Below are 18,765 nucleotides of genomic sequence, written 5' to 3'. Positions count from 1 at the left end.
TGGAGAACTGACTATGGGGCGCCTGGGTGGCTCAGTTGTTAAGCATCTGTTTTCGGCTCAGGTCATGATCCCGGGGTCCTGGGATCGAGCCCCACATTGGGCTCCCTGCTCAGCGGGAAGCCTGCTTCTCCCTCTCCCACTCCCCCTGCTTGTGTTCCCTCTCTCGCTGTGTCTCTCTCTGTCAAATAAATAAATAAAATCTTTAAAAAAAAAATGGAGAACTGACTCAAGAAGATGAAGAATTCTTAAGAAGTCACAGTTCTACTGTTCATTGAACTAATTTCTAAACAGATACCTTTTTTAGTTTCTGTTTTGGATTATTTCCTCTCCTGTTTGGAGTTTTGAAGGAAGGAGACCTAAACTTCAACTTGTTTTCTCTTATTTTTGATTTATCTTGTGGATAACCAGCTTCAATATGTTTCTGGTGATACCCCAGATCATCTGCACACAAAGCACAGAGAATTACAGAAAAAAAATGGCAAGGCTCATGATTTTCTGTCAAGGAACTAACCCCAGACTTCTGTACACTTCTAGGTATTTCCCTGCTAAACTTGCCATTTGTAGTGTGGACACAAAATGCTTAATTCCATAAGTATTAGAAAGAAAAGCTCGATAAATCAGTCCTCAAGAGACAAACCTGAAATTCAGGCCAGACCTGCTAAAGATTTCATTTGGTTTTGTGTGAGGTTCACGAACTTTTTGGTGATTAGAGGACTTTATCCAAGACAACCTGGGCCAATGCAAGGCTTAGAATGAAAAGCAAGTGAAGGGTAATGATTTTGAAGAGCCGCAATTTGAAATCAACAGGAATTCAACAGTTTCCATTGCATTAGTTTGGTTGGGGAAGAAGGGAACAAATTTCAATGTTGACATTTGAGAAGAGACACATGGGGCTGTAAACTTATATGAATCAACACCCCTAAGAATGTTTTTGCAACTAACGTCGTATCGCTTAGGTGGGTCTCTGTAACTCTTCCTGGCCCCACAACACCCTGGCACTAATATTCACTTGGCCAAGGCAAGAAACTGTGAAGGCAAAGCTATGAACAAGACAGGTGACATTTGTGTGGATGACCGGGTGGAGCTGGCCTGCCATTCACTGTGGCTCTAAATTCCCCTGAGCTTCCTGAGCAGCCATGACATGTTCATAAAGTGCTTTACACCCAACGTGGGGCTCAAACTCACAACCCCAAGATCAAGAGTCACAGGCTCTCCTGACTGAGCCAGCTGGGCGCCCCTGATTCTTTAGATACTCATTATTCAGACGGTTCTTTTGCCATTCCTGAAGACTAATTTCATGCAATGGCTCTACCCCATTTAAGGCCCCTTTTAGCTCTCTCATCCAGGAAGGAGGAAAATGTTACGGGAAGGTGCGGGGCTCCTCCGTTTCTTACAATTCCCCATCCATGAAACAGTCCCTCTTCAAGTGACATGGGGTGCTCAGCTTTAATTAGCCCCTTGGCTTAATTAAGCAAGAGATAAATGTTTGCTACGAGTACCTTTGAAGATTTTCTGCAATTACTCTGTCGTGGAGAACCTGCATGTCATCTACCAAAATCACCTTCTTCAGACGGTGGTGGATGGCCGTCAGCACCTACAATGGAGGAGAGCAAATGTGCCCTCAGTTGCATTTTATCAGTGGCTTCTCTCATCTCTCAGATGGCGCCCTTTCACAAACTTCAAAGGGGAACATCATTAGGAATAATAGTCTCCAAATTTTATCCACACTGCTTTTCTTACAATCACTTGCGAGAGACTTTGAAATACGGTGGGTAATTCAGTGCTTTTGTAGGAGTTCCCATTCGTCTCTCTCTTCATCAAGGGAAAGACTTTCCCTTAGATTCATTTCATATTATTCTCTGACTAGATTTCCTAAAACTAATAAAGAAGAATTTCTTTTTAAAAGTTTACAAAGCGTTCCAAGTTTAAAAGTTGAGTGACCTCGAATTTCAGGTTATGAGACCTGTTTGGAAGGAAAATGTGCTGATTCACAAAATCTCCTAAAGCTGCTGCAAGCTATTATTTGATGAGTAGCAAAGTAAGCATTTACAAGTGGTTAAATCTGTTTCTCTTTTGCATTTATGGCAGGTGAAAAATGTAAGTAACTAAAATCAACTTAGATACTTCGAATAAGAGGAAACACCCAGATTAATGCAGTATATGATGATGCAATCTTGCCTCAGCGCAGAGCACATTTTAACATGTACACATCATATGCTACATAGTATAAAAGAGGAAATAGAAAATATGTAACATATGTATCTTATGAGAAAATATAAGCTATCAGAAATATAAAAGAATAGGAAAGCAATACACACACTTTAACAACCCCACATTTCCTTTACCTTTAGAAAGTATTTTTCTTGCCCATGTAAATATTAGAACATTTCATTTGAGCCTTCTTACCTCTTCACTGGTGAAAACCAGTGTCTATTGGTATGCACAGAGGGGAATCTCAGAGGTAACGGGTACAGATTATTTCCCTCAATACAATAGACCTGGAATCTCTTCTGGATCTGAACTGGCCCTGCTGATTTAGGTTAAGTGTGGGCAGTACCAAGTCCTTTTTGCTCTGCTCTGGAAGCTTCATTCTTATAGCAAGACTGCCGCAGCAGGGCCTCCCTGGTGCTGGCCTTGTTGGCTGCAGGACCCTTCCTCCCACGCCACCCTTATCATGTCTCTTTCCATTCCTGACAGAAGCTCAGCTCCACCACCCATCTACACCACCCTCTGTCATCTGGCACGCCCAACCCAGTTGGCCTTTTGACTGCTCCCCTGTGCTTCCCATCCTGGGAGGTGCTGAGCTCTCGGACAGCTTTTACATTCTCTGTTCCCATGTCTCTGATAATCTTACAAATTATTATAAGCATCACACAGAGGTCTACTTTTTAAATATGTTCCTGGAGGACATGGAGATGTTTATGTTTATAATTATGCATGACACCTTGTGATCTCCCCAAGTAAATGTTTACCCCGGAGCGTGAAGCTCTAAGTATCTGCCTGTGGTCGTGCTGGCATAGCCTAATGCCAAAGAACACTCTTTGCAATCATTCTGAATATACTCCTGGGGGCAGCAGACCCTGGAATTGGATGCCTGAATTCCAAGCTACAGCATTCACTGGCTATGTGACCTTGAGCGAGTTACTGAATTTCTCTATGCCTCAGAAGCCTCTGAAAAATGGGGATTGAAGATAGTATCTAACCCATAGGGTTGATGGGAAGATGACAGGTTAGCATCCAAGTAAAAAATTTAGAAGGATTTTTGGCCCATCGTTAAGCACGCTATAAACGTTGGCCATTGTTATTACGTGGGTTAATTTTTTTTTTTTTAGCCTGTAATAAAGATACAACTGCCCTTGCAGCGGTAATTTGCAATCAAAAGGTATTTTCATGGAATGGGAGCAGAGTTTCCATAAATTTTATAAACGAGGGCTCTGATTTGTCATCATTAAACTGGTAACCTGTGGGATTATAATGTAACAATTTAATTGCTGTCGGCTATTAGAGGGAGAACAGAGGCAGCCTGAATACCTGGCTGATGCGTATGTGCCCACAAGAGGCAAATGCTTCTGGCGGTGCTGTGTGAGGTTGTGTTGGCCAGATCAGAGCAAGGTGATAGGATGGCTGAGCCATCACGGTTCTCCGCTCCGTAACGTGGACGCCAGCAGAGGTACTGCTTGGATCCTGTCCTCCTTCACACGCACTTCTTGGAACAATTCGTTATAAATAGGCATAGTACTAAGTGTGCAATAGAAATTTCTTATTAAAGTGTTTCTTTTTTAATAATTTCATGAATGAACACGGTTAAAACAAATTTCTTCTTTAATTTCAGCACAACGGCATCATCTGGCAAAGAAAATTAACATTAAAGAGAATATTATTGGGCGCCTGGGTGGCTCAGTTGGTTAAGCGACTGCCTTCGGCTCAGGTCATGATCCTGGAGTCCCGGGATCGAGTTCCGCATCGGGCTCCCTGCTCGGCAGGGAGTCTGCTTCTCCCTCTGACCCTCCTCCCTCTCCTGCTCTCTGTCTCTCATTCTCTCTCTCTCAGATAAATAAATAAAATCTTCAAAAAAAAAAGAGAGAATATTATTGGTTTATGGCTTTGTTCATATTTAATCAGCAATTTCTCTTGGATTTTCAATGATATAAATATAATGTTATTGCGGATGTAGAGTTATATAAACATAATTCAAGTAATTAATCCTTACGTTTTTTAGGGTACGTATTTCAGTAACATTTTAGTAGATAATAACATAAGGCATTACTGGGGGCTCGGTAGGTGGTCCATTGATCAGGTTGGGAAATGCTATAAGACAGTACCCACCAGCCTGGCTTCCTCAGGGTCCCCCCCTCCTCCTTCCCCCACCCTCACGCTCTGTGAGACTCTCTTTATACTTTCATTTCCGCTGTTCTTTACCTAGAAAAATCCGCCATTATTCCCCCCACCTATTCAAGTTCTAGGCACCCCTCTGGGATCAGCTGAAATCCTGACATTTCCTAACAACCTCTATTTTCATTTCTCTCACCAGCACTCCAACACTTAAAAACCCATGCCATTGGGGTGCCTGGGTGGCTCAGTTGGTTAAGCGACTGCTTTCGGCTCAGGTCATGATCCTGGAGTCCCTGGATCGAGTCCTGCGTCGGGCTCCCTGCTCAGCAGGGAGTTTGCTTCTCCCTCTGACCCTCCCCCCTCTCATGCTCTCTCTCATTCTCTCTCTCGCAAAAAAAAAAACAAAACAAAAAAAACCCATGCCATGCAATGTAGCATTTAGTTATACAGTCCCCACTGTTGTCACTGCTTGCCTACATGGGTGAGGGCTCATCTCTCGATCAGGTTTTAGGATTGCTAAATTGTGAGGGTTATACCTGGGGCTTCGTCTACATCTCAGACTCTAATCATAACTTGGCCGCCAGGAAGTATGATGCGCCAGTGAAGCATCCCTTCATCGTCAGGATCTGAGTTACCTCTTGATTCCGGGTTTGTTTTGGAGTTTATTCAAGTTTTGGTCAAAAACACCTAATCTAAGACCTTGAATGGTTCCTGAAGCAAGGATAAATTGTCAGTCCACACGGCGCCGAAGCTGGGCCACACAAACTTGAATGAAGCAGGCCATCACTGGCCTGGCTCTGGGTCATTTTGCCCTTTCTTTTTATTAAGCCAGATTTATGATATTTTCCATAAGCAACGACTCAGCACAAGACTCAGATGTGTCTTGCGCAAACGCGTGTGTGGGGGGGGAGAGAGAGAGAGTGAGAGAGCAAGAAAGCGAGCGCTCGTATGAATCTCAGTTTCTGTTCATAAAATGCACAGATAAGATTGGGAGACATCCAAAACCCCTTTCTGCTCTAAAGTTCTATAAAACATTGGCACCTATGCCTATTAATTTGACATTAACACCCACAAATAAATGCAGTTGTGCACCAGAATTTCACCTGCTGATAATATACTGGGAAGCTGAGTTTGATAGTTTAAGAGTTGTACTTGAAAAGTTTGGTTTGGCTTCTCTGTCTGTATTAGCGCTGTTGTACTTAGCACTTACGAATCCATGCTATAAAGTAAGTAGATGATTGAAATTAAGTCTCTTGGCTTTCAGTTGTTCAGTGCATTTCCTGGCTCTCAAACTTCGTAAACTCATCAGATTTTGCTGCAGAGAAATGTCATTAAAATAACAGTCCTTGGTGGAAAACACTAGCACCATTCACAGTGAAACGCTGAAACAGTAACTGATGTTTTTAAACTAAATTGGAGGTATTTTTCTACACTGTACACACATATACACACATGGAGATAGATGTGTGAGGTAAACACGTCATTTTCTTCGGCAGTCCTTTAATTTCTCCTAAAAATGGCTTTTCATCTTGTTGCAGAAGTGCATTCTGTCTGTGCTCGTAATGCCTTGGAAAGTAATAACAGTTCCAAACTGCTTTCCCTAAGGAGTTGTTGGAAGGTCCAAAATGTCCTCATTAGAAAACTTGCACTGAACCACACAAATCTTGCCATTGTGGATGGTGCTCGCATGTGGGACTATTACTTCATGCACAATGACATGAGACCAGAAAACATGTGAACAGGAAGCCAAACCCAAGAGAGAGTTGGGGAGCGTCCAGCTTTCCAAACAGCACAGAAACGAAGCAAGATTCAGCAATCTTCTGCACTCAGGTGTCTGGGGGCCCGCACAGCTGCACCCCGTCCCACTCTTCAAACACTGTGCAGGAGAGCACAGTGGCTCAGGCAGCACCCAGCCTGGAGTGGATCATTATGTCAGCAACCCCAAAAAGACTCTGAAGAGTGTAGCACTCACTGATGGAGCCAAGACTTTAAATGGCTTGAGTAACCTACACCTGGAATGGCCAGCACCGTATATGGAAGCTCAGTATATTCTTCATACTTTCTGTTGTGCTAATGGGAATTCCCCCCAATATATCTGGCTCCTTCTTTAAATAATAAACTTTCCCATGATGCCAGTCCATCTTCTTCTAAAATATACCTATGGTGATTATTTTGTATAGCTGATACACTAACTGTTCCTTTTTGGAACTTTTCTTTTTTTTTTTTATGGCGGAAATATTTTGTAAAAATAGAAACCTTTTTCATGATTTCAAAAGCCCAAAATAATTTCTGAAGTTTGGGGAATTTTGAAGTGAACCATCAGAAGCCAGATGGAATTCAGCTTATAACCAAATATTATCTTTCTGATGAGCGCGAAAACCTCTTTCTATTTACAAGTGGGAATAGCTTCTTAAACCTGTTTTAAAATATGTTGATACAGTTTGCCTACCAGAAAGAAATATTATATGACTTTGTGAGATGAGTCATGCAGTCCGGGGCTAAGCCCCTTTCCTAATAAATGGTATTTGCTCTGGAGTGTTCAGGTGGGGAAGGCACTATGAAATGCAGGAAATCCAATCGAGGCTTTGCCATGGAAGATTAAGTGCTGAGTGCAGAAAGGGTGAAAGGTATAAGAAAACTAAGGTTATCAAGTAATCAGACCTCAAAGATTTAAAAAGTCACAGCTTCCTGTCTGCTAATCAGATTGTTTTCTATTCGTTCTGTTAAAATTCTTCCAGTTGTCATCTTTTAAAAAATTCGCAAATGCTATCCACCCCCCACTCCTTTCTTTTTTTTTCTTTTTTCTTTTTTTTAAAGATTTTATTTATTCATTTGAGACACAGAGATACAGAGATACAGAGAGAGAGAGAGAGAGAGAGAGAGCATGAGCCGGGAGAGAGGCAGAGGGAGAGGGAGAAGCAGGCTCCTTGCTGAGCCAGGAGCCTGATGTGGGGCTCGATCCCAGGATCCTGGGATCATGACCTGAGCTGAAGGCAGACGCTTAACCATCTGAGCCACCCAGGCGCCGCCCCCCCCCACTCTTTTCCAATGACGCACCGTTCAAGCATAGGGGAAGAACTTGCCCGTCACATGGAAGGAGATGGTTGTAGGCAAAGTAATGGCCAGGTGGGAAATGACCTCCTTTCCTCCAATTTCCGAGTGTGCCCCCTAATTCATGGGCAGTGAGTGGAAAAGTCTGCTAAGGAAGGGCTGCTTCTTCATGACTAAATATTCTTTGTGAATATGTGTTCTTCCTCAATAAGTATTCTACTAGCCCTCAGATCTTTTTTCCTAGTCTCTGCTAATTGCTGAAGGCTCAGAGGAAGTACAAATTAGTCTTTTTAAGGGTATGCATGGCTATTGGCAAGGCTGCCCTAGACATGGCCTTCCTGTTGAAAAGTTAATGGAAAAACAATCCGCTCAACAGCAGGGATGCAAGATGAAAGTTCAGAGCCCAGGAAGCCCAGATATTGACATTTCTTGGGGCCATCAAGCATAATAGAGAGTGCTTAAAATCCTCCCCCCTCCAAATCTGGCAATTTTATACTTATTAAAACACTTTTTTGATTTTTTTACTCAATGTTGCTGTCTACCTTCTTCCTCCGTCCCCCGGCCCCCGACTAACTCGATTTTCTGTTATAAAGGTGTGTCTCCTTCTGTTTTACGGTATTCCATCATAGCTACCCAGTTGAGCCCAAAACTAATACAGACCTTTCCTTCCCTCATTCAACCCCCAAGTCGAGAATGTCCTACCTTCTAAATATTTCTAGACTCTGTGTCCTACTGTCCGCCTACACTACTCCGGACCTCAGCATTTCTCACTATACACTGCAATAGTCTTTGAACCGGTCTCCTAGTTTATAGCATTGTCAACTCCCTTGGCCTTTGCCCACCCCCACTCCATACTGGATACTAGATGCTCTATGTAAAACCTTCCTAAAACAAAAATCATATTTACTCTCTGCTTTCTTCGCCCCATTCAAATCGACTCCCACTGATTAAAGAGTGATTCTGACAGTGCCAACGCTGGTGAGTTTAAGGAGCTGGCGCTGCCATGCTTCCGTCATTGGGACGGCTTTGCTACAAACAAATACATCGTCTAGTAAACCATCATGAGTGGCCTAATGATGCCACTGGTTTACATTTCAGCCCAAGCTTTTTTTTGAACCTATAAAACAGATTTTTGAAGATCACGAGCTGATCCATGCATGAGTTTGAGTTTTACTAGAGTAACAGATCTAAACACCTCAGCATGAGGCACCGGAATATTCATGGTTGGGCCCCTGACTAAATCTCCAGCCCCTCGCAGGTTCAACACTCTAGCACCAACTGAAATCAGCTTCTAACCCCAGGCTTTCTTGCACCTTCTCTCCAACTGTCCTCTTCTGCAAGGTCCTTCCACACCTCTTGCTGATCCTTCAAGACTCACGCAATCACTGTCATCTTTGCGCAAGTTCCTTTGACTGACACTAGGCAGAAATAATCACTCTGGCTTCAATTCTGTCACTTAACCTTAAACACACTTCTGTTTTTGTAGGTAGTGCACTGTTAAGAAAATTATCTGTTGTTTCCAACTGTCCCCTCAGATTATAAACTCTTCCAGGGCAGGATATTAATCTTACTCACCTTTGCATCACCAGTGCTTAGTGTGGCATGTAATACATAGTAGATGCTCAATAAATGAATGAATTGACTCAAAGGTGAAAAAATAGAGTAAATGGAAAAGCCCTACAATGGACTGAAACACTGCTATTTTCAGACACCGTGCTAAGTAGTTCACATATATTATCTCCTTTCAGTCCTTTCAACAATCCTGTCTTTGAGGTAAGTAGTATTGGTCATATTTTATAAACGTGAAACCTGAGGCTGCAAATCTTAAAGATCTTGTTGCTGGTCATATAACCAGGTAATGGCAAAAGCAAGCCTCAAATCTGGACCCCATCATGGTTTGTATTCTTTCTACTATGACTGAGTATGCCTTTGAAGATAATGTTGAGATTATGTGGCTGATCTTTGTAATTAAATTAGCTACCATATAGAATTTAGTGTTGACAGATCACTTTTAAATTCAGGGGTAAAAGCAACTAGAATCCAGTCTCATTTTCAACTTTAATTACGCCTCAGAATTTCTTGGAAGCCACAGAGAATTCTAAGTGGAGATGTCATTTAAAGAGGTTCTTTAAAACAGACATAATTTTATATGTCTTCTTATGTTTGCTTAATAAATAGCTCTATTGCATTCTGAACTTTGATATGAAATCTTTCCACCTGGCCCATTTTGGATATTATATCATGTAAAATTCTGAGCACCAGAGAGATACAAGAAATGTAAGAGTATATGTTTGTGCAAATATATATTTAATTATCCTGAACACTTACATACATTTGAACGTATAAACATACACACAAACACACACATTTATACATACTCATTATATGTGGTTTTCACATCTGCTTATCTAACAATAAAGACAATCAAGCCCAGTGTTATAGCACTAAAAGTGAGAGGTCTTGTCAATTTATATATCTTAAGTTTTCTTACCTGAGTAAAGACATTAATTTTCTATATGCCATAGTGCACCAAGTTATCATCATGGTTTTGTAAGTGCAAATTGTACAACTACCCAAAATAGCACTGAAATAAGTTCAGAAATGGGATCTTTCTTAGTGTTATTCTCAGGTTTTAAATTCACTTTTTGTTGAAAAACACTTTCTCAACGCAATGAACATCATCCCTGCAAAAACTACTCTGTGAATTCAGCATTCTGCACAAAAATGGAGTTTAATGACAGAGTTTTGGTTTTGCCAGGGCTTCAGAAGTTAGTGTCCATGTTCCTTTAATATTTAGACCCTTCAGCGAGGTGGCGAACAGCGTAATAACAATTCACATGTCCACTGTAGTTACAGTGTTTTGTAGAGTTCACACAAGCCCGAGCAAGTTTCAAGCCTACACCGAAAGATGGGATTTATTTCATAGTGTGAAAAGAAACTTCCAACAATCCTATTTGTCCGAAACTGTGAGCACGGCAAGCGGAGAAACTGAAGACTAAAGTCCTGCCATCCGTTCTGGTTGCCTAACAAACCAGGTGAATAGCCAGAATTCCTCTCTAGGGTGAGGAGATGTGTGTAGACCAGTCAGACATGACCAGGACCCGGTCGCAGTGGCCAATTTCAGCACCTGGCCTGGGTGCTCTTTTGTGAAGTGAATTATCCACCCAAACCTCTTTCCCCTCCTTTAACTTTCAGGAGGGACCCAACTGGGTGGAGGACTTTGGCCAGAAACACACTTTCCATCACCTAAGAATCCGAGCGGGGGAAATGCTTCCAACGAAGAGATACTATGAAATGGACAAGGGCAGTAAGGAAAGTTTGCTTCCTTCCTTTTTAAAGAAAAAGCAGAGCATCATACTTACGAAAGCCGCCTTCCAAATCTTCTCTAGAGAACAAGCTCTGGGAACTGGGAGCCTGCAGAGGAGCAGAGATAAGGTGGCAGCGGGACTTCCTTCCTCCTCCCCAGGCCGAGAGTCATTGTTCCTTATCTGCCCTGGCCTCCGAGGCGCGCGGGGAGCCAGGGAGGCCTGGCCTCTGACCCGCACCGCCCTCCCCTCTGGCCTCCGCGCCCGGGCTGGGGGTTTGCTCTCCGCAGCTACAGCCGCCCGGCCTGATAGCGGCCCAAAGATTCATTAGGGACTGTCTGCGAAGTGCTTGCAAGATGAAGAGGGTTATATAAGCCCGCGTATTATTATCATCACACACCCCCATAGAACCCAGGCTGCCAGACAAACAAAAGGCAGTTCCAAGAAGAGGAGGAGCAGAGGCAGAAGTTACACTGGGGGTGAATTTCGGGACACTGCTGAACTGACTGGAAAAAAAAAAAAAAAAGGCAACCCAATATGTGTATGCAAAGCTCGGCAAACAAACAGTGAGCTGCAGCTGGCCGGCCAGCCGCGGGGGCAGGCTGCTCGGAGGGCGGGCCGGCCGGGCTGCCGGGGCTGCCGGGGCTGCCGGGGCTGCCGGGGCTGCCAGGCGTGCGGTTCCGGGCGCCCCCTCCCGGCCCCCCGCCTCCCCCCCCCCCCCGCGCCAATCTCCCAGTGCGCCGGCACAGTAGCCTCCTGTGGCGGGATGTAGTGCCTGAGGAAGATGTGGTATTTGGAAAGGCCGGCGTTCCAGAGACCAAGTGCTTGGTAAACACTGATGTTTCTGAGACTCAGACCAGGTGTTTCTGGTGCTTCCCTTGGTTCCCGGGCTCTTGTTTTCCCAGCGATGGTTTGCAGGGAGCTCCCCGAGCCAGGGCTGAACCCTCTATTTCATCCTCGAGTTGTGGTCTCCGTGGCGTCTCACGCTTTTCTCTGTGGGAGCGATAGACCGAGCCAGAGGGTTCTCTCCGCCCACCCCCCCTCCAGAGGCCAGAGCTCAGAGCTCGGGTCTGAGAAAGTTCTGATTCACTGTGAGCATCGGTCCTTCCTGCTTCCCTCCCTCCCCAACTTTGCTACCTCCTCTTTTCTTCGGATGGTTGTTATTCTGCCCCTTCCAGGCACTGCTCCCCAACTCCCCCCAACTCCTACGGAAATTTCTCATCTTGGTATTCGAAACTTCCCTGTGTCTCCACACTCCTTACCAATTTCCCAGGCTGCCCTCGGCCTCACCTACCCCAGCACATTAGAATATGAATCATACTCTAAAGATGGCCTTCCAGTTCCTTCACTTCCTAGCCTTACTCACATCCTCCACCTCAGCCTGGAATGTCTGCACTCCCGTTTCCTTCAAAGCTTAGCTGAATCCCAACTTCCCCACGAAATCCTTCCCAAAATTCCCCTCTTTTCTCTCTGCTTCGCTGCCCTCGTTCCTCCTGTGCTGATGAGTGCCTTCATAGGTTCAGGGTGCCTTATGTGGTTCCCCAGGATGGCCTAGGACACAAGGAGCTTAATGACTGTGTTCGAGGGTGGACTGGATTTAACTGCTGGCCCTTGGACCTGATCGTGCCTGGGCGTCAGTCTTGGACTGCAAGGGTCCTCTCACAGTGAAAGGGGCCGGGTCTAACTCGGGCAGGCTCAGGTGAACGCTGCCACGTGGTGGGGAGTATTGATCCTGGAGCCCGGCCATAGCCTTATGGGGGGGTGTGATATCCTTTACTTTTGCGTATGTTTGGAAATTTTCATAAATTTTAAAAAGAAAAGGGAAGCTTCATAAAACGGGGAGGGGAGCATCCGAACTCTACTTGAGTCAGCTTCCTCTGGGATGTAAGTTCGTGAGGGGAACAGGATGGCTGGCGTCTACTTGAACCTCTGTTACTGCACATTTGGAGGACCTATAAAGCGGCGCTTACTTAATAGGATGCCAGGAAAATTCCCCAAAGGTGAGATTTTTCAGAAAGCAGACTTCTGGGATGCATCTTATGGGGGAGAGTCCTCCACTACTGAAAGAACGCAGGCTATCACAATAGCAGGTCCACGAAATAACAACAGCTCTCTGGTGAATTGTTTTATGATACAGGACGAAACATAGACCGTGAGCTGTCAGGTACTGCATTTCTTGTGGCTTTGTACGAAAGTGTTCTTAATGACATTTCCCCTGTTATTCTTTGGTGAAAGCAACGTGCTTTAAATTCCATCTGTGGTGGTTGGATCGACCCTGGTGTCATTTAAGAGACTTGGGATGTGTCTACACAGTACATGTTCTCCAATACATACTAAATGTTCAGGCAATTAGAAGAATGCTCCCGCCTCCACTGATTTGGAACAATAAAAACCAATTCAGGTTCTAAAGAGAAATGTTAGCCTCAAGTTCTTGGGGTTTTGGCTGCAGGAATGACAGAGGTCTCTTTGCAATTTAGTAGTTCATGGATAGGATCTTTCCTCACTTTGTCCTGCTCAGGTCAGAGCCATAATGTTTATTATAGCTACCATTTATGAGGCCCTATGAGGTTCCAGGCACTGGCTAGATGCTTTACATGCATTCTTAATGTAGCACTTGTCCTAAAACAGAGCGATTTTTTTTTTTTTTAAGATTTTATTTATTTATTTGACAGAGACACAGTGAGAGAGGGAACACAAGCAGGGGGAGTGGGAGAGGGAGAAGCAGGCTTCCCGCTGAGCAGGGAGCCCAATGCGGGGCTCAATCCCAGGACCCTGGGATCATGACCTGAGCCGAAGGCAGACACTTAACGACTGAGCCACCCAGGCGCCTCAAACAGAGTGATTTTTATCTTCACTTTTCAGATGGAGAAACTGGTAACACAACTAAGGAAGTGACAGGATGAGGATTTGAACCCCTGTCTATCTGAAAACCCAGCCTACAATTTTTCCATTCTGCTGAAAGCTGGCAGGAACTTGAGATAGTAGCTCATCTGGGTTCTAACGAACCCTAGGCTTTTGAGGAAGTGCTTTAGGAATCTTTGGGGAAGGACGGGGAAGGAGGAAATGTGAGGGAGAGGCCAGGTCAATTGGATTTGGGCTCCACTCATTGGACTCAAACTAAAAGCTTCATTTCTCTTTTGTAGAGTGACTTTAAGTTTTGTTCGAAACAAGGGTTTTGCTACTAAAGAAGTATTTTAAAACTCTTGGGCTAGTTCAACTTCCTCATGAAAGAGTACAGAACTTGGGGGCCAGAGAGATTAAATGCCTTGCCCAAGATTTTATAAACAGGGCTGGCATTAACATCAGATGTCCAAGCTCCACCTGAAACCATTGGTCTCCCCATATGCTTTATCTTTTCACTTGTTAAATAGCAGGGAAAGGGAGAGATAGTTTGACCTGACTTCATTTCCTGACAGAATTCTTCATGACAAATGGAAGGCAGAAACAACTCCACTTCAGTGAGCTAGACCATCTTTGGCCTTTTGGCTCTAAGGCTCAAGTTAGTCAACATTGACCTTGTGACAAATTAAAATCAAGTGAGGAATTAAATATGTAATTTGTCTGGATGATATCGGGCTCTCTTCCTCTTTTCATTCAAATCCAAGTGAGTAGCAAAGGATACCATGAATCATCTAGCTAATTATATATATAGGCTTGGCCTGAGAATACTTTCGCTAGAAAACCGTTTATGTCTCCATATTTATTAATCCAGTCAGAAGCAGCTCTCTTCATATGAGACACAGTATGTGTGGCAAAGATTTTACTCTTAGAGGGGCCAAATATAGCCAAGGGAAAGTGAACTCCCTGCCCTCCCGAGTGGGAAAGCCTCCCCACCTGGCGAGCTTCCTTGCAGCTGAGCAGCAGTATCCACCTGGTCCTCAAACCAGGGAAGTTTCGCTTCCCTGTCAGACCACTCCGTCCCTGAAACAAGCGAACCAGATCCCGCCCTGGGAATCAAGGTACACCTCACCCTCTTGTTACTACAAAGCCTGTCCCCCACAGCCTTTTCTTGTTCACTCTGTTCCTGAGTGCAACCTCTGTGTGGCTCTATGGGCCTGTAAGTGTCTTCCTCGCCTGGGCTGTGAGTATATGAGACTAACAATCCGCTGTTGATCCCATGTGCGCAATGTCAGATGTCCTGTGTTTGGTCATTCTAGAACCCTAGGTCAGGACTTTCCTCACTGTCAGGGTGAAGAGGAGGTGAACAAAACAATGACCAGACATGAATACTAATACTCAATGGAATTTTCAGAGAATTGGTGCCAAACATCACTTCCTTTGGAGTGTTGCTAAGTGTCAGGCTATTTGCAAATAGGAATGAATTTTAACTGAAATTATGTCAGCCAGAACTGACCTTTATTAATTTCAAGGCCCTAGAGCTTTCCCATCTGCTCATTTTCATCTTTATCATTCTCACCTGGAGATTTTTGGGAGCAACAGCACTGTTCTCCTTCCTGAGGTGACTTAAGGTTAGCCCTGCCTAAAGGCAAAAGAATCAAAAGATGACCCTTCCATTCCTGTCATTTAAATCTTTACTAACTGCATTCTTTCGGTAAAATGTAGCAGAAAGAATTTTTCTCATCTCCGCAGACAAGAGATTATAATAAACAGATCTTTCCACCCCCCCATCGGAAGCATTCCAGTATTAATATATTTCCAAATTCTGAGCCCTAGAAACAAAGCTTTAGATGTAATTTCTTTTCCTATTCATGAGATTTACAATAGGAAGGTCATGTTTGTACTAGATTTTGGTTTGAAATTAATCTTCTTTTCTCCCCAGCATTTCTATAGAATCCAGGCACTTCATTATTTAGTCATTTCCAAATATTAAATGCTTGTCATTCTTGAACAACGATCTAATCTTCCCTTTATGTGTGGAGAAACAAAGTTATGGAACTTGCAAATCATTGCCAGGGCATAGATCACTCTAAAGGTTATGGCTATCCATTGAATTTCTTTCCTCCACACATTCTTAGACCACAAAGTAAAACTATAAATTGTTTTGTAAGCAGCAAGTATAGCATCCTCTGACTATTAGGAAGTATTCACTAAAAGCTCATTTGCATTCTGCCTTACAAGAGAAACTTTATGGGGCAAATAAATATATTCAAACTCCACAACCAAGCCCAACGCCGAGACTGTGCTAAAATCACCCCCCCCAACACCCTCTTTTCTGGCCTGTGCCTCATATGGATCAAAATATATTCTTAGTTCAGTTGAACAAGGGTTCATTTAAACCACATCTGCTGCTCATCAAACCTCTATTTTAGGAGTGGGGAATTCTTTTTCAGAGATAGATTCTGTCTGGAAGGTCTATGGCAGCAAATAGTCCTCATTAAATTTCACAACATTTTACCAACATATATACAGTACCCGCTTTTATGTGATTATAGAACCCAGGCAAAACCCTGCACCCCCACTTCAAAGGATTCCTCACTTGACTAATTCTAAAGAGTAAATTGATTTTCTCATCATTTGTTGTATTTGACAATAGAAAAGCTGACGCAGCAACATTGCTAACATAACAGCTCATTTCTATTCAAGGGGAAGGAATTTGTGTTAATATTCTTAATGACTGGCATCTTTATGAGAAATGTGAAATCATTTATCCTCAGCAATAACCTGACTGGGATTAAGAAGTACTTGGTACTTAGAACGGAAGTTATCTGTCAGGAAAAATTATTTAGACTGATGCAAATTAACTGAATAAATTGGCTTCCTAATTATGGTGTATATATTCAAGTTTGTTAAAACTGGTTTGAACTAAAGCATTTGGAAAGGATCTTTCAAGAGTGATCTGACATTCTGTTGGAGGAAAAGATAACACGTTTATTTCACATTTCCTAAGGATTTCTGGAAATGATTTAAGAAGCAAGGGCATGTAAATCAAAGGAAAACACATTAAGTAAGCATGTGTATGTCTTGCTTATTTGGAACGGTGATAATGCCTTACAGAAAACATGCAGCAGCACGTGCATCGCAATGCCCTAGATTCAAAATCACCAATAGTGTTTTCCTGGGGGGGGCGGCGGGTGTTTCCCGCCCTCTCAAGGCTGGCTTGGGCATAAGCCCGCCAGACAAATCTAAGAGATGAACACTTAGGTTGGCCCTTAACAAGCAACGTACAGACCAGTCTGTATTCTGTAGGAGTTTTCCACCCTTAATGGGCACAGTGTTGCACACCAGTTAACAAGTTTTTATTGGAAGCTCAGTCTTCTCTTCCTCGCCAGTTTCACAGCCAAACTTCATTTAGCTTTTTACCAAAAAACCTAGTAAATTGTGGGAAGAAGCACTTTACCAGCGTTGGAGATTTAATGAGTCTGGAAAAAAAAAAAGGTGTAAATTGCAGGAAAATGTAAACTGCTTTCATGTAATTAATGATGGGGTTTTACTGTTTGGCATTTATATAGAACTTTCTTTGGAGAGACAGCATTGATTTTGGGAGACAAACTGACTTGGGTCAAATTCTTAGCTCTACAGGTGTGTGGTATTTTCATCTAGTTCCTTTACTTATAACTAGAATGACTAAGAAAGCCTTAATGTGAATAGCAGTATCTATCATGCACTAAGTACTCAGTATCGTTCGGTTTCTCCTCCTTTCCTGAGAGTCTTTTAGGGAGTTCATGTCTTAAGCATGAGTTTGGTATTATTTGCCCTGGCTGAGTAAGCGTTAGCCAAGGGGCGATCCTATCAACAGCTGCCTAGGTTTCTGTGTTTAAATATGAATATTTAATTATATAAAGGAAAACAATAGGGATATCTTTAAAAAGGCAGTGATTGATAATCATTAGCAGTAACACGAATGTTACTGTTGTGACTTCAGCCTGGGGGACAGTTATTCAGGGGATCAGGTAAACTCAGGGTGTTGAGGTTTGTGTTAGAAATCCCAACAAAGGTTTTGCTACAAAACAGTGGGTTAGAGAGACGTAGAAAATATGAACAGAGGGAACGTCATCCAGGAAATTCAGTATGTGTCAAATTCAGATTGTTCCCTCCAGTGTTTTGGTGAGCAGGCAAAGGAATAAACTGCACATACAAAGACATATACACCAGAGAGAGGAGCTGGGGCAAAGCGCAGGTGCGCAGATCGGGCTGAGAAGATGAAGAGAAAGCAGGAGCCATGTGGGACAGAGACCCGGACATAGCCGACTGCAGAGCGTGCACTCTTCGAGGGATGCTGGTGGAGGATGTGCGGAGACGGAGACAGGAAAAAGCCTCATTCTGCAGAATCTGCAAGTACCTGTGTCTGGGGCTGGCAGGTGCATTAGTAAAAAGAATGAGAGGCTAAGAGCCAGAGCCTGAGGCAAGGATGGTGGACGGTGAAGGGAATGATAATGGGCCTTTTCTGAGAGGAACTGCTCTATGCTTTAAACCGGTGCCGAGCTGAGTAACCTGAGACCTGATATGTGACTGACTTCCCTGAATGCAGTTTTTACCCTGAAATTTCCTTACATTGCAGTAAGGTTAAGTTGTGCACTTAAGGTGTCTGTGTGCTGTGCTCATATGAGGGGGCCAGGATGGGAGTCATATTACTAATGGAGGAAGGAAGAAGGTGAATGTGGTCTTCTCACTTCTCAGCTCCCCTAACCATTCTTATTTGAGGAAAAATGTATACAGATGAGTATTACTGAAAACTTTGGAGTGGGAAGAAACCACAAAAGGGACGGCTGAAAGTGTGGGTTGGAAGAAGAGAGGGAAAAATGTATATTGTATATCCTACCGCTTATCCCAAGCTCACCTCTTTCCTGACTGGTCCCTTCCTACATCATTGTTCAGTGGGTGCCTGTGAGGGCGCCTTGTTTATTTTATTTTGTATTTATTTATTTGACAGAGAGAGAACACAAGCAGGGGGAGCATCAGGCAGATGGAGAGGGAGAAGCAGACCCCTTGCTGAGCAGGGAGCCCGATGCGGGGCTCGATCCCAGGACCCTGGGATCATGACCTGAGCCGAAGGCAGACGCTTAACCGACTGAGCCACCCAGGCACCCCCTGTGAGGGCACCTTAGAAAGTCAGCTGTGTTCACTTTTTATCCCAATTGGTTAGAGCAAAGAGAAAAATTATAAAGTCCAATTGGCA

General features: G+C 43.6%; 1 protein-coding gene across 6 annotated transcripts in view; it reads right to left on the bottom strand.

Annotated features, from left to right (window-relative positions):
• The window catches only part of SULF1 (sulfatase 1), a 176,555-nt gene that overhangs the window by 141,014 nt on the left and 16,776 nt on the right, over positions 1 to 18,765 (bottom strand). For 3 of the 6 annotated variants that reach the window (XM_081816094.1, XM_031026344.2, XM_081816089.1), the window contains exon 2: positions 1,500 to 1,594. The exons of 1 other annotated variant lie outside the window; for it this stretch is intronic. The gene's annotated coding sequence lies outside the window, so the exon portion shown is untranslated. Of the gene's footprint in view, positions 1 to 1,499; positions 1,595 to 10,745; positions 10,804 to 18,765 lie in introns of those variants that run through there. 2 more of the 6 variants (XM_081816090.1, XM_081816092.1) reach the window with 2 other exon arrangements.

Source organism: Leptonychotes weddellii, chromosome 4, assembly GCF_054177405.1.
Source record: "Leptonychotes weddellii isolate Sample4059 chromosome 4, ASM5417740v2, whole genome shotgun sequence".
In the NCBI taxonomy this organism is placed as follows: Eukaryota; Metazoa; Chordata; class Mammalia; order Carnivora; family Phocidae; genus Leptonychotes; species Leptonychotes weddellii.
This window is presented reverse-complemented; position numbering and strand designations above follow the sequence as displayed.